Genomic DNA, 15,694 nt, shown 5'->3' with positions numbered 1-15,694 from the left:
AATTGCACACACACAGAGTCCACACATCCAAACACACACACACACATGCCATTTACAGGTTTCAAACTCCTACCTAACTATATTATAACACTCAGGAGAGACACATTAACAGAGTGCGCTATTGGAATTACTGGGAGGTTTCCCTTCTCCTGCTGTACTTATAGGGTGCTGACATCATCAGTGTTTAGAAAGGGGAATGTGCATCCTGTAGTGTGTTCTCCTTGTTGGCAAAAGGGATACTTCTTTCATACAGTCTTGAACACACACTAACCTCTTCTACACACACTGAGCATGTACAGGATTCAAACCCCTACCTAACTATGTTATGACACTTGAGACGGATGCATTAGCAGAGCAGGCTATTTGCATCACTGGGAGGATTCTCTTCTCCTGCTGTACTTATAGGGTTCTGGCATCATCAGTGTTTAGAAAGGGGAATGTGCATCCTGTAGTGTGTTCTCCTAGTTGGGAAAAGGGATACTTCTTTCATACAGTCTTGAACACACACTAACCCCCTCCACACACACTGAGCATGTACAGGATTCAAACCCCTACCTAACTATGTTATGACACTTGAGATGGACGCATTAGCGGAGCGCACTATTCGCATTACTTGGAGGTTTCGCTTCTCCTGCTGTACTTATAGGGTGCTGGCATCATCTGTGTTTAGAAAGGGGAATGTGCATCCTGTAGTGTGTTCTCCCAGTTGCCAAAAGGGACATTTCCCTCACACAGAATTGCACACACACTAACCCCCCTCATCAAAACACACAGACTTGCCATTTGCAGGATTCAAACCCCTACCTAACTATGTTATGACACTTGAGATGGACACAGCAGAGCGCGCTATTTGCATTACTGGGGGGATTCCCTTCTCCTGCTGTACTTATAGGGTGCTGACATCATCACTGTTTAGAAAGGGGAATATGCATCCTGTAGTGCGTTCTTCTAGTTGGCCAAAGGGATACTTCTTTCATACAGTCTTGAACACACACTAACCCCCTCCACACACACTGAGCATGTGCAGGATTCAAACCCCTACCTAACTATGTTATGACACTCGAGACAGATGCATTAGCAGAGCACGCTATTCGCATTAGTGGGAGGTTTCCCTTCTCCTGCTGTACTTATAGGGTGCTGACATCATCAGTGTTTAGAAAGGGGAATGTGCATCCTGTAGTGTGTTTTCCCAGTTGCCAAAAGGGACATTTCCCTCTCACACACACAAACCCCACCCCCGCACACACAAACACTGAGCATTTACAGGATTCAAACCCCTACCTAACTATATTATGACACTTGAGGGAGACGCATTAGCAGAGCGCACTATCCAAATTACTGGGCATCTGTTCTGCACCTGCAGTATTTATAGGGTGCTGACATCTTTATTTCTACAGAGGTATGTACATGTAGTACTACCTGTCAGGTGGGGGATAGCATATATATGCATTTGCAGCCACCTACGTCAGGGTCAGATATGCACATTGCACTGGCAGGTTATGTTCTATACCATGCTTTGTGACCACAGGACCTGCAACACACAACACAACCAGTCCAGAACACCACACCCACATCCAGGACACACACTTAGCTTCCCTGGGAACAATGGCAGGATATGCAGGTGTTCACATACACCATTCCAGTTGTTAACATCAGGTACAGGCATATTGTGTGTGAAAACTACTCAGGCCTCTACCACTTTATCCTACAGCCACTACAATTTGTGGGTCCATGTGCTATGGCAGAACCACACACCACAGCCACATGGGGGAATACATATTGCACCTGTCCATCTGCAACATGGGTACTCACTGTTCCACACCAGAGGTAGACCAACATTGTTGATATCTGACCATACCCACCTTTCCCTGGACATCCATATCCCATCTCCACCCCAGGCAAGGTTGTCACTGCACACAAACTGTATTTAGCACAAGCAGACTCTACACTTGTGAAGACTGGGTGGACGACTTCAGAGGACCCATGCTGGGGGACTATACTGGCCACTCAGCATAATCCTTGACAATTGCATTCTATGAGCATGTGTACGGTTTGCATTGATCATGCTATCCCACATATACCCATGACTGCTCCACAACAAGACACCTGTCAGCTGTACACCAGCCATATATGCGCCATACAACAGACAGAGTGAGCTAATACATTGCAGAGCTATAGCCCACAGAGGGAGGACATCTGTGAACAGTTCCAGCACGGCACTTCATTCACACATAATCATTACAACACAGTGTTGACAGTGGAATCGTCCAGAGAATGCAGATAGGGCTGCCCTCAGTCTGTTATTGATGGACACCTACTGTCAGAGATCCTCAGCAACCCTCTCCCAGCACACACCGACAACATGACTGTGGCTTAGCACATTCAATCCCTGGGACCTCCACGGTGCCCCTGCTTGACAGAGGCACAGCTCACTAGCCTCACATGTTGCCTTCTGTGACCTACTTTACAGTGGCACAGTAGCCTACTGTCCTGGGGATGCAGATGCCAAGCACACTCTGGCTGAGCTGTCATTCCCTAGGGCAACAAGCCTAGTATTGACCTCTATACCCATATGTTCAATTGTCGGATGCACAATATTTGTTGTGCTGTTCTACTGTTTGCAGGTCTTTATTGCCATAGCATTCCCTGTTCCTATGACTAACTTGTGTATCTATGGAAGATGTTTGCATATGACAGTGATCCACTATATCACTTATGTCTCTGTAGTCATTTACTGTGTGCACTGGGCAGACTGCTGTGTTGTGGTTGGTTCCTGGACTGACACGTATAAATACCAGATATGTGTGGCCAACTGCTAAACGGAGATATGGCCTAAGTGTGTGAGCATGCCCAGTTCAGCCTTTCCATGGCATGTTGTCTGACATATGCCTCATTTATCAAAGTGTGTGAGCATGCCCAGTGTGAGCTTTCCATATGTTGCACTCTGAAGTCCACCACATATTTGGGTGTGTGTGAACTTCAACAATATCTCACGTTTATGGTTGTGTGTTGGGTGTCATGTTGTGTACTAACTGGCCAACTGCTTCATGTCTGCCACAACAGGGATTATACTGTGCCTGCAGGGATTGCATGGGATACTTTGCAGACAGTTCTCAACATACTTTCATAATGACCTAACACTGTAGTACCGTATAGTGCACTGGTTCAGTACTTTCACTGTGGTGGACAGTATCCTGGGCTTTAGTCCTATGACTGCTTGACATCTTCATAGTGAGCACAACAGACTGTGTAGGGGCCAGTTGTGCACATATGACCATGTTGCATTATGTTCAGATATGGACTACCTACACCAGGCTCGTCCAACATTGCTAGTGTATTCCACAACATGGGTGGACATTGACAAACACTAGCAATGTTCCCTAGGCCATTTCTGATGCTAGTCACAGGGTGTGTTTGTCCTTCGACACACATTGTAACTGGAGTTTGCCAGGACATATGTCATGGTTAGTATACTGTGCCTCCGTCTACCTCTGACATAACAGTGATACCCAGGGTTAGCCTACCATCTCCCATCCACTCATCAGGACACCGCTTGAGGGGTGTCGATATGTGACTCTCTGGCTGACCTGTACCAGGAGTTTACTGAAGAGTGGGGGTGCCTTCTGTGTTATGGATCATTCTGTACAGCTTGTCCTATGTATGTCAATGCTGGGGTTCAGGTCTCTCATGTGCATAGCTCACTGCCATTCAGATTGTACAAGGTGCAACATGTTCATTCATTCCAGGTTGGACATGGCTTCATACATCAGGCACAGCTTGCCTGTAGCTGGGCAGTATGGCGGTGTGTGGGGCTGCAGTTTGTTTACTCAGGCAACACATGGCATCTGTTCATGCTCTTTGCTACTCCTGGTGGGGTACTGTTGTGGACTTTACAGTTGATGGAGGTTTCTGCTGCGGTATATCCCACAGGGGCTATTGTAGTCACTTGTGACACTGATGGAGGATGACTGCAGAGCCACAGTGAGTTCCCCTTATCTACATCTGCCAACCTTCATGTTTGGGTGGGTTTATAGTATATGTTTCTGTGAACACTACAGCCACATGTTTGTCCAGTGCAGGATATCTATCACCTTTTGTACCCAGGTCTCACATTACATGTTAGGTACGTCATGGGTTAACACCTGTGTGGTAATTTGTGGGCACTTACTGTATACCCACGGTGGTTGTCTATACACAGTTCTGCAATTAGCTTGCTGACATGGCTATGGCTCCAGTTATCTGTTTGTAGGTGGCCCTTTTGTGGGTTGCTTGTGTCAGCTGGGGGTTGGATATGGTGGGCTGTTTGTACTCCTCTGCATACATGTTCAATCACAGTCCTTCCATGTTGGCCTATACCTATGGGACATATATACAGAACGGGGGCCAACACTCATATTCGCTTTGTAGTCTGGACATGGATGCGTACGTCTGACCACGTCAGGCATGTCTGACCACTGCCTTGCAACCCTACTGGACATTCTACCCCCGGCACGACATAGGGTATATATTTATGCCAGAACATATCCATACTGAACTAGAAGACGGTATTGTTCAGTCCAAGCACACTGTAAAATTCACATTGCTCCTCACTGTATGACCTTAATGATCACTTCAAATGGGTCTGGGTCAAACAGGGGCAGGATCTGCAGTTACGACAGCCACACTGTGCAGGGTCTGTAGTATTCAGTATCAGTGAATAGCCTCTCCTTATGGTACATACTCGATTCTTTCCATAGCTGTGCAGAACAGGTCAGCTTGTCAGGATCCTGGGGTGGTAGCTTGTAGTATCATTCAGGCAAGTCCTTTGTCGCGGATGGACCACTGTTGTTGTACACTGCTCTTGGGTACATATCCACATTGTGGGCTGACATGATTTGGTAGTGTGATTTATTTGGCCATTCCATATGAGTCCATGTTGGCTCAGCATCAGCACCATCACGCACCTTGTGCAACTGTGTTCTGTGGCTTTGCAGCGATGGCTGTTACCCCAGCATCTGCAATGTTAGGGGGACCATCAGTCTGCTGAGTGGTATTTTTTTGCACTCTGGGGGTGTTGTTTGCCTGCGCACCTGGCCAGGGTGTATGTTAGCAATGTGTGTGTGTGTTTGGTATGTTGTTTGTAATATGTGTGCTGGTCTAGAGACATTCAGGAATGCCCAACATGGTTCCTACCATCAGTTGGGTAAGCCTTGTGATTATCCTTAGTGTCCTGTACGTTTTGTATCTTCATATGTTCATGGATTCATACTAGGCTATACACCCTAGGCCATTAGTAAGCCTAGCCAGAGTGTGTGTGTCTTTCGCCACCCCTTGCTATGTTCTATTATGGCCATTTATGAATTTCTTCACTGTGCCTCTGTCTGGTCGTGACACAGTGAGGACCCCCAGTATACATGTACGGTCATCCATCCACTTGGCAATATTCCTGTTGAGGGGTGTCAGTGAGGGGCTCTGCCTAACATGGATTGGGATCCTGTTTCTGGGTGTGGGGAGCCTCTGGGTTATGTATCTGTCCCTCCAGCACATCTTATTTCATTATGTGTTGAGGCTGACATCTGTCACTCTCACAGCTCCAATGGCTTTGATTTCCTGTGGTGGAGCATGTCCATTATTCCTGTGTTGGACATGGCCTTGTACAACAGACATACAATGCCTCTGTGTAGGCAGTCTGTGACTGCATTCAGCTGGGGTGTCTACAGCCAGGCAGCATATGACATATATTTCACACCCTTTATCCTGTTGGTGGGGTAACTATGAGGTCTTCCGAACCGCTGCAGGTGTCACGTACGGTACATCCCATATGAGTCATTGTACTAGATTATGGGTCTGATAAGGGAACAGTACAACGGCACAGTGACCTCTGTTGATGTAGATGTGAATCCTTTCATGATACGGTGTCCAATATCGACAATCTTTCTAGCCACATTGGCATTGTGAGTGTCACATGACAGATTACTGTCGACCTGTGTCCCTAGGTCCCTGATTACTCCTTGCATACATAATGGTTTGCCACCTATGTGGTAATTTGTGTGTACCTTGTCTGGTATTTGGTGGGACATTCATACTGTCCAGTGTCTTCAGGATGTCTGGGTGGAGTTCTTGTGTGTGAGAGTGTGGTCTGTCGCATGCTACAGACTGTACAGCAGTTTTGACTACAGTTAGGTGCACATGGGTGGTCTCCGCTGCTTTGTGCATTGTCAATTACCTGGCCATATGGGTGTCTGTGCTGCATATGGATACTCCCCCTCCTTTGATGTTTTGGTGCAGGTGTTGGGGCCATAACACATGATATGTGGTATAACCTAGTAGTGCTGGTGTGCTATTACTAGGCTTGCAGCAGGCTTCTGTCACTGCACAGACATCGATGTTCTCCATAATGGGAAGTGCCTCAGGGGCATGCATATTGCAGTTTACACATCTGGCATTGGTCAGCATTACCTTTATGTTTCCTACCACTTATGTTTTCTAGGGTGGTGGGTAGTCTTTTTGGCCTTGCCTACATACGGCTCTATGGAGGCAGAAAAGGCCTTATCCAGTATCCAGACGCATATGGGTAACAGGTGCAAGCCATCCCTGGAACAGCAGCATGGCTTGTCATGCTTGACATCTCAAGCAGACAGACATTTGACCCTCTTGGACTGACAGCTGTAACTGTGCCAGCTGTTAAACATGAGCATTCTGTGTTTGTACTGTGGCATCATTCTTGGTGAGGGTTGGATGCTGCACACAGCCAGTGTCATACCGGTCTAGGGTACATACTCAGAGGGACCATCCATGTCTCTTTTCATGTTCACCAGGGAGGTACATCTCTGGTAATTCACACCAGCATGGGCATGCTTTGGGGTGACCTGCGTACTTGTGTTCTGTGGCATTTTGTGGCATTTTGTGGCAGCCTACAGGCAGCTTACTCTACCATTTCCCTTGTTCAGTCTGGTGAGTGGGACAGCAGTGTGTCTGCCTATACAGACACCTATTACAACTGTATCAGGCATGTTGTTTCTCCTTCTGGCCTGTGACTGTTTGGCACACCAGCTTTGCATACTATTTGTTGCATGTGCTATGTTTGAAGGTTGTGGTTGCTTGTGATCTGCTTTGGAGGCTTCTGTTGGTGTGGTGTGTTTGTAATTAAGGCCTCCGGGAATATTTGTCTGTGTTTATGTGTTTGGTTTACAATTGTGGTAGGTCTATATGGGACTGGGTTTGTAGTGTATGTGGTTACCTTCTCCTCCTGACTAGTTTTGACAGTACTGAGTTGGTGGAGCTCAACCTCTGGTTTGGATACATGGTTGCATCTATCACATATATTTGTATTTATTGGGGGGTGTTGTGGTTGTCTGTGTACTTGGGACTGGTGTCACATTGCCTCTGGATTCACAGATTCTACTTGTTGTGGCTGGACTTAGTGGATTGTATGTGTGGACATATGTTATTGCCATACTACTGGTCAGTGATTACTTCCCTTTTTATGTTTGCTCTATCATGTGGCAGCATCCTCATTCTCTTGCATGGTTTGGTAATGGCTGGAATCCAGCATGCCAGATGCCTGCGTGTATGGCATTGTGTGTTGTTGTTATTTGTGATTGCATACTCCAAGCATTCCTGGCTGTGTTCATGGAATGCCTGTATAACATGTCCTGTGGTGTGTCCCATATTCTGCACTTGCACAGGGCCTTTCGTGGGTTCAACATCAGTTTGGAGGGCTGCAACCTATGCTTTACACATGTTTTTCACTGTGGTATTCTGGCCAGGGACTGGGGTCAGGATGTGTATATCCAGTGTGATTACTCTATGGTCTGGTCTTACCGGTGAGGGATACACTTCTCATCTTGCCATCCAGTACACATGTTGCTGATTATCACATCCAGTATGCTTACCCCTCTTGTGGGAGTGGTACATTGTTCCTGGGCAATTTGGTTTATGGATTCTGGGAACTTTTCTCCTACTGTGTTGGTGCTAGTATAATGCTCCCGGTGTATGTCTGGGTATTTTCAGTCAAGCAATATAATGTGGTTTGGGGGGCTTGATATATTCATGTATTCCGACATAGGCCAGGTGCAGTTCCTGGTATTAAGACAGTAGTCTGCAGCAGGCTATATACTGGCAGGTGGTTTTAGCCATTGGTATTTGACCATAGCTAATCCATGCTGCTTCTTGTTATGGTACCAACATGGGGGTGTGGTTATCCTTGACATTTATTGCTAGTCACCCTCTTTTTGTAGCTTGTTCCATGTTTTGCGGCTGTACAGCACAGTATGAGGTGTGACCTGGCAGTGTTAGGGTGCTGATGTGAGCCTTGACCCAGTTCTCTATTACAGGACTGGTATCTACATTCTCCATACTGTGTGCGTTTACACTTCACACATCTTGCTGTTTAGACATCTGGCATTGGGTAGCATTACATCTAGGTTCCTATCCCTTGTGGAACCTATGAAGGTGGATTTGTGTTTTGAGACTTACCTATTCAGGGCATGATGTGGGTACTGACAGCCTTTGCCAGTATCCATGGGGCATGGCATGATGGGTGCACACCACCCCTAGCAGGTGGTGCATCATGTCATGCTCCGCCTGTCTTCCCAGCCTGAAACACATTGGCTCCCCTTTGACTAACTGCATCACTTCAGCCAGTTATTGCACTTGATCATCCCATTGTCATTTTGTGGCTTCATGCTTGGTGAGGGTGGATGTAAGTCAGGGTGCTCAGGTGTGCATATAGTACATGGTGTTACATTACTTAACACATGGCATTCATGCCTCAAGTGGTGCTGTAGGGATGCCTCTGTCAGATGCGCATATTACACTTCCCTGTACATGTTTGTGAGCAGGTCATGTCATTTTAGGCATCCATGTTATTATTTGAGTGAGTCAGAGGTATCATTCCCAGGGTTCCTACTGAGCCATTGTATGTGCTATGCATTGCCTCTTTGCCAAGGCCAGGGCATACTGGGCACGCCTCCTTCTGCCTACTGGGGCAGGCTCAGGTTGTTCCTCCTCCGAGTCACGCTCTGCCTGTGATGGCCTTGGCAATGGTGGGGGGCTGTTTGGCCCGGCCCTATGCTGGTCCTGCTGCAGCTGTTTTCGCAAGATCATATTATGTAGCATAGCACATACCATGACAATTTGGGTACATGTAGTTGGTGAGTACTGCAAGGCTCCACCAGATGTGTCCAGACACCGGAACCATGACTTGAGCAGCCCAAACACACGCTCTATTACATTACGTGTTTGTGCATGTGCCTCATTATGGAGTTCCTGTTCAGGTGTGTGTGCATTTCTGATGGGTGTCATCAGCCACGGCTCCAGTGCATAACCTGCATCCCCCTCTAGGTGTCCGTGTGGGATGTCCCCATTGGCAAATGTCTGGTACAGCTGCGTCAAATGCCAGATGTGGGAATCATGGTAACTCCCAGGGCAGCCAGCACACACATTCATTATTATGCCCTGGGCATCACACATGACCTGGCAGTTGATGGAGGGGAAGCCCTTGTGGTTAATGTAGGCCCTACCTCGCTCACCGGCTGGTGCTTTGATGCATATGTGCGTGCAGTCTATTGCACCCACTACCTCAGGGTATTCCGCTATTTGCTGGAAGAGACACATATTGCTGGCCAATACCTCATGGGCATTGGGGAGATATACATGATCACCAACATGTGCTGACATGGCATCCAGGAACTGGTGCAGTACCCTGGAGGCTGATGCCTGTGATATCCCCATCATATCGCCAGTTGGTCTCTGGAAGGTACTTGTTGCTAGTATTCTTAGGCCAACACATACCTTGGTTTCCATTGGGATGGGTTCCCCTCTGTTGGTTATGTGTGTGAGGCGTGGCCTGCACAGCTCAACAATTTGCTGCAGGAGCTCTCTGTCCACTCTATAGCGCTCTACTAACTCCAGCTCATGTAACCCGTGGTAGGTGACCCTGGGCCTGTACACTCTTCTCCGTCTCCTCACTGTGGGTTGTCTGGCACCATCTGCATTGTCACCACCCTCAGCAAGTTGCCTGTGTCTCATTATGACAGCTATGGCAGCCCCTAACATTTCTGCTCTGAGTGAAGCTTTTCAAGTTTTCACTTCTATTAGCTTACTCCTGCCCTGCAGTGTCTCTTAAGAGAAACATCCTGCACTACTGTTTGCAGAGTTTTAAGTGCTGGGCTGGGCTACTATTCTGCCTGTGTAATTGCCTGCTTCTAATTGTTTTCACCTGCTAGCTTCAGCAGTTATCCCTGCTAGCTTCCTATTAATTCTGTTGCTTCCTTTTTCCTCTCTGTTTCCTCAGGGGGGAGCAACGTGCATACCATCAGAAACACGCTCACAGTGGCTTACATGCGCGCACACGTGCCTACATGGTTCAGAATCTACTTATTCGGGTTAAAATGCGTGCACACCCGCGCAAACACTGTTACACGTCTGCCAACAGCCTCCAACATACTCAGCCTGCCCTACACATGCGCACACCAGCGCAAACAGTGTTAAACATCTCCCAACACGCTCCCACATGCTCAGTCTGCCTTACACGCATGCACACTGCCCTACTCGTGCTTCATGTGCGACACGCGCATGCACGCCCAGCAAGAAACTTTGGTGTAAGTAACAGTGTACACCTTCCATTTCTTGACTTTCCATGACTTGTCTAGTGGCACACCTCTTTCCATGATCTGTGTCTGTCATCTGTCATGTTACACTGACCTCCAATGAACTGCATTTCTTTTTACCATTCCCCCCTGTGATGTCACCTATCTCCTACTCTATTCCTCCCCCTTATGTATCTCTACTCAGACTGTGCTCATTTGCTATGTGACTGTGAGATTCAGTATCCTAACCCTCATTTACATGAGATTGCCTACTAATGCTTAGTTACATGTCTTAGACTCAGCTTCCCCCCTTAGCAACCACTACACGGTGGCCATGTTGTTTTTGGTCTGCTGGACCCTGCATTGTCATTCCATGTATTGCATGAAACCCACATTTGTGGGTTTATAACCTTCTTTTTTATGGTTTTATACAGCACAGCCCGTTTGCGTGGGGCTGCGCTGGGTTTAAACATTATTATATTTTTAATATTTTTGCATCGGGTTATCTTGCCAATGGCCACATATTTGGCCATTGGCATGCTGCCTGAGTCATATGCACCCTTTTTTTGGAGCTGACATGGCTCCGTTGTGGAATTTGCAGAAACGTACTCAGTTGTCAACTGAGTACATTTCTGCAGCTAAAACGTCTCTTACACGGACTGGTTTCTGCTTCGTGGATCGCTAATATACCTCATTTGCATACCTTTCGGCTGCAAGTGAGGTATTTAGCATGTCCATGCCCAGTCCATTTAAGAGACGTTTTAGCTGGTCTCTTACACGGAGTTTAGGGCTGTTCCTGGATCGCGAGGCTTGCATGGAGTGTTGCACGTCTCTTACACTCCGTGCAAGCCTTCATGAATCCTGCCCATTAATCTTTGTGGGAGACTTCAATATTACTTTAATAGATGGACAACCATCATGTGCATGTGATCTGTTTTGCATTTCCTTAAGAAAGGATGAAGATATTGTTTCCAGTATACTCACACAGCAGTAACAACCAACAGAGATTTTCTTATCATCGTCATAAATCTCTCATTGACTCTTTTTCATACCAGTAATAGTAGTATAATATTCTTATGGTTAAATCTCATGTGATTTATAAAGTCATTAAAGTCTTATTTATAAAATAATGGTCCATCTGTTCTTAATATCTGTGGAACTTTGCACTTTAAAAGTACTATGCAAGTCTGGTATCTGTGTTCTTGCTGTTGTTATATTGATAGCTTCCACATCTGGGAATGTTGTAGTCATCCACTATAATAAAACAACATTCACCTGAGAATGAAAACATATAGGCGTCACACTTAATTTACACCAGTAGAAAATGACAGCATGACCCTATTTTGTGATGCAAACATTTTGACTGACATAATCATTTGATATGTAGTACGGTTATGCAACAATCCTCCACTTCCTGTCCGTCTCTTTTTCCAGAAAGTGGACTTATTTCCATTAAGTTGTGCTTTTATTTTTCACATTACTTTGATACCCTCCATGTGCCCCTTGTAATGTTTTATCTTGAAGTGATATTTCTCATAACCAGTCTCAGGCATTATAAAATAAAATTGCTGTCAGGAGAAACTCTTAAGGTATTTGTTAATAGTAAGTAAATATTATCACATGTGGAAGGTGTTGTTTGTGGTATACCAAGGCTTGCTCTCAAAATCTCCCTGATTCTGTGAGAATACACTCACCCTTCCTTTGAAGTGAGAGCTTTAGGTACTCAGTGATAAGTAGTGAAGCTTAGACATGATTGGAAATCCCCGCATAAAATTTGTTTAAGATTATCACTCGTCCAGTTAGGATAAAATAGACAAGTCTGTGGGTTCTGTCCAGGCAGCTTTATTATGTACAAACACATTGGGATTGAGGCTTAATAACTTTAACTTAGATAAACTTATAAACTAACTAGCTATTACACTCATACATGCTCACTCTCTGGGTGCACTCTCAAAATGGCACTGAAGCTAGCACATGCTTGCTATTTATATGCACGTGCCAACCTTGAAATGCTTCTAAAAGGTACAACACACACACACTATTCTATAAAGATGTTTTAGCTTTATTGATTTTCATGGTAGTAAAGGATGTCTTTATCTAAAAGGTGCCAGATGCTAGCTCATTTTAGCACTGAATACTAAAATTGTATGGATGTAGTCGGAGTCCCCATCTCTTAATCATGGCTGGCTGTCTAGAGCTAGGATACTTTCCAAGAATGTCAAGTGTGATGAAAGAAAAACCGTGTCCATTCAGGGTAACCATTTCAAATTAGGGACCCACCAGAGAAAGTCTTGAACTGTGGAGACTGAATGGCTGAAAGAAAGGATTTATATATTATAAGTCCAAGATGCCATTTATCGGAATATTCCCTTTTTCCCAAGGTATGATGATCTCTAAAAAGTCAGGAGTGTGGGGGTGCAGGGGGGCTTAACTCCCTGAAAAATGAAGTTTTTAGGAGAAGAGCAATTTTTGAGATTCCCTCTCCCCAGGTGTTTGGGCTTTTTTTTTCAGTTTTCGGCCATCAGCATTTTGAGTACTGACATTTCATCAGGGAGCCACCATCTAGATATAAGTGCAAGTATTCAGAGCTCCAGGCTATGGATGATGCTTTTTCTCATTTTTAAAACATAATTTCATCATCTGTACTGTCATGTCTGACATACTTATTTACTCTTTTGTTACACCATTACATTGTTTTAGAATGTCACCAAGATCTACCAGATGGGCATATAAAATGGAGTTGCACCCCACAGGAGTTTATTCAATAAGTTATTGCTTTCTATTTAATGGGGTTTCTTGGATGGTTGAGTTTAAGAAAAATGGAAGGTTTCTCTGAGAGGGTTATCTTAGAAACCTACATATTGTAGCAACATCAGTCTACTTTACCATAACTAACCATGCTTCATAAACTTCTGACAACTGTTGTATCTGCTGCTGCTCGAGTTTGCTGACCAACAAAATACATTTTTGAGGTTTGCTGGTATGTCATTTTTGGATAACAGTAACACCCTAAAACTCTATTCTCAGATTACCAAACTCAGTCTTACATTTCAGTAATATTAATCCCCAATATTTTAAGTGACAGAGTACAGCTTTACAAGGCAAAATCATTAATTTTCAGTCCTTCATTATATTATCTTAGAATTGCTGGATTTCCCGGATACCTATTGACATATTTTTGTCCTAATGGCATGTACTTCAGTTCAGGAAATCGTCAGTTAACCTGTTCTACTGGGTTTCTCCATTTGGATCCAGTTTGCTTTGCTCTGACCCACCCATCTCATGCCTCATCTTGTTATTACACTCTTGCTTCAATACTGCTGGCATGCCTCAGCTCTAGATATGCAACGCTCATCAGCTGTTTCTCCAGAGTAGGTTTATATTAGTCAATGCATTTTCCCATTAAGGGTTTATATTGGTTAGTTGATCCTCCATCTTAGTTTTCTACAAGTCAGGTGGTCTTCCCAATATGGTTTTATACTGCATATAATAAGAACAGAACTGGTTGACCCACCAGCCCTGCCCTCAAACCATACTGCATGCCACAGTGTCACTACTATGATGTTCTATTCCCTACCACTTAGTAATGCAAAAAAATGTATTTATTCCATCTGAGATAGATACTCCATTGTTGTTTGCAGCTACAAGGTTGCTATCAGCAGTGTACTCAATCATTCTTTGCTGCTTACAATTATCTCACTGGCATTTCGTGGTGGGTAACCATTGAAAGTCTAAGGATAGTAATTTCTATTCTCAGAATGGCAAAATATATAATGCATTGTAAATATTGTGGTAGGTTGGAGTCAGGGGCATAACTAGGGTAGGGAAAAGGGGCAGTCACCCTGGGCATAAGGTGTTAGAGGCACATTGAGAGAAGCCAGTTTGGCAGCATTGTATGTGCTGTCAGGGATGAAGTGCTTCAGCGCTTTGTGGTTAGTAGAGGCAGTACAAGTACAGATCCAGAAAGGAAGGATGATACTGCAATCTCATTTCAGGGCAGAAGCACTTCAGTGCTCTGTGGGTGGTATTTAGACTGTAGCAGGTGAATGTAGCAGCTACTTCTCATGCTTGCAGCAAGTGACTTTCTACAGTTTACAAAAAAGAACCATTTTTTTCTCTTTTTTTTCTATTTTGAAGAAGGCCATTTTATGGTCCTCTACGTTACGTTGGGGGGGAGGGGCAGCTAGATCTGAGAGCTGCATAGGGCACCGAAAAAAGCTAGGTGCACCTGTGTGTGGATTACTCCCCATTCTCTTGGATATAACAATTCCAGGGTTAGCATAAATAGGAAGTAGGTTTGTACTGTAAAGGCTACATGGAAGGGGGGCTTTACCTTAAAAAAGAGAGCAGTGAATTTTGCAATTTTGCAGTTCACTATTCTTATGAGAATTCCGCTTTAAGCTTCAAAGTGCTGGGACTCCTAGTATTATATCTCATGCATCCTTTATAGTGTCCCTTCCCTTACCGATTAACTAGTTTTTAATAATTTAACAGTGTTTTTCATTTGAAATTTTGCCTTATAAAATACTACTTGTGTTATGAGGCTGAAATCAACAGTTCACCTACTTCTAAATTTTTTCTAATTAAATAGTCATCTGTATGATTCACACTGGAGACTGACTTTCAGTTTTTCAGTGTTTATAGTCTCTGCAAATACTGTATGAACCACATAACCACCAATAAACCATCTGTTGCTTAAGCTTCATCAGTGACATTTCAACTGTCATTATGTTTTATTAATACCTATTAATTTTACATTTTAAATAGCACTGTTAAACCACATTCAGGCCTACTAAATACATCAGTTCTCCAATTCCTGTTGCCTATTTTGTCCTAGTGTTGCACAGGGCTACTGTTAAATATGAAACAAATTATTTTTGAGTTAAAGGCTCATTGCAATAAGCATATCTTATTCATGAAGGGTGTCCAGCTGTAGCATCCGGAAGAATATTAACAAGTAAACCTAAACAACTGAAACGTAGAACTGCTTTTACATACAAAATGTGCACGAATCACAAATGTACTTACACTGTCAGTGGCAGTGATTGACAGGCTACACAAATGTTTAGGGATGCTCTCCACTACTTTGTCAGCTGGTTACCTTTTCCTTCATATTTGACCAA

The sequence above is a fragment of the Protopterus annectens genome, chromosome 2.part0 (genome assembly GCF_019279795.1).
Source record: "Protopterus annectens isolate FY-2018-M chromosome 2.part0, PAN1.0, whole genome shotgun sequence".
Taxonomy (NCBI): Eukaryota; Metazoa; Chordata; order Ceratodontiformes; family Protopteridae; genus Protopterus; species Protopterus annectens.
Note: the sequence above shows the minus strand (reverse complement) of the source record.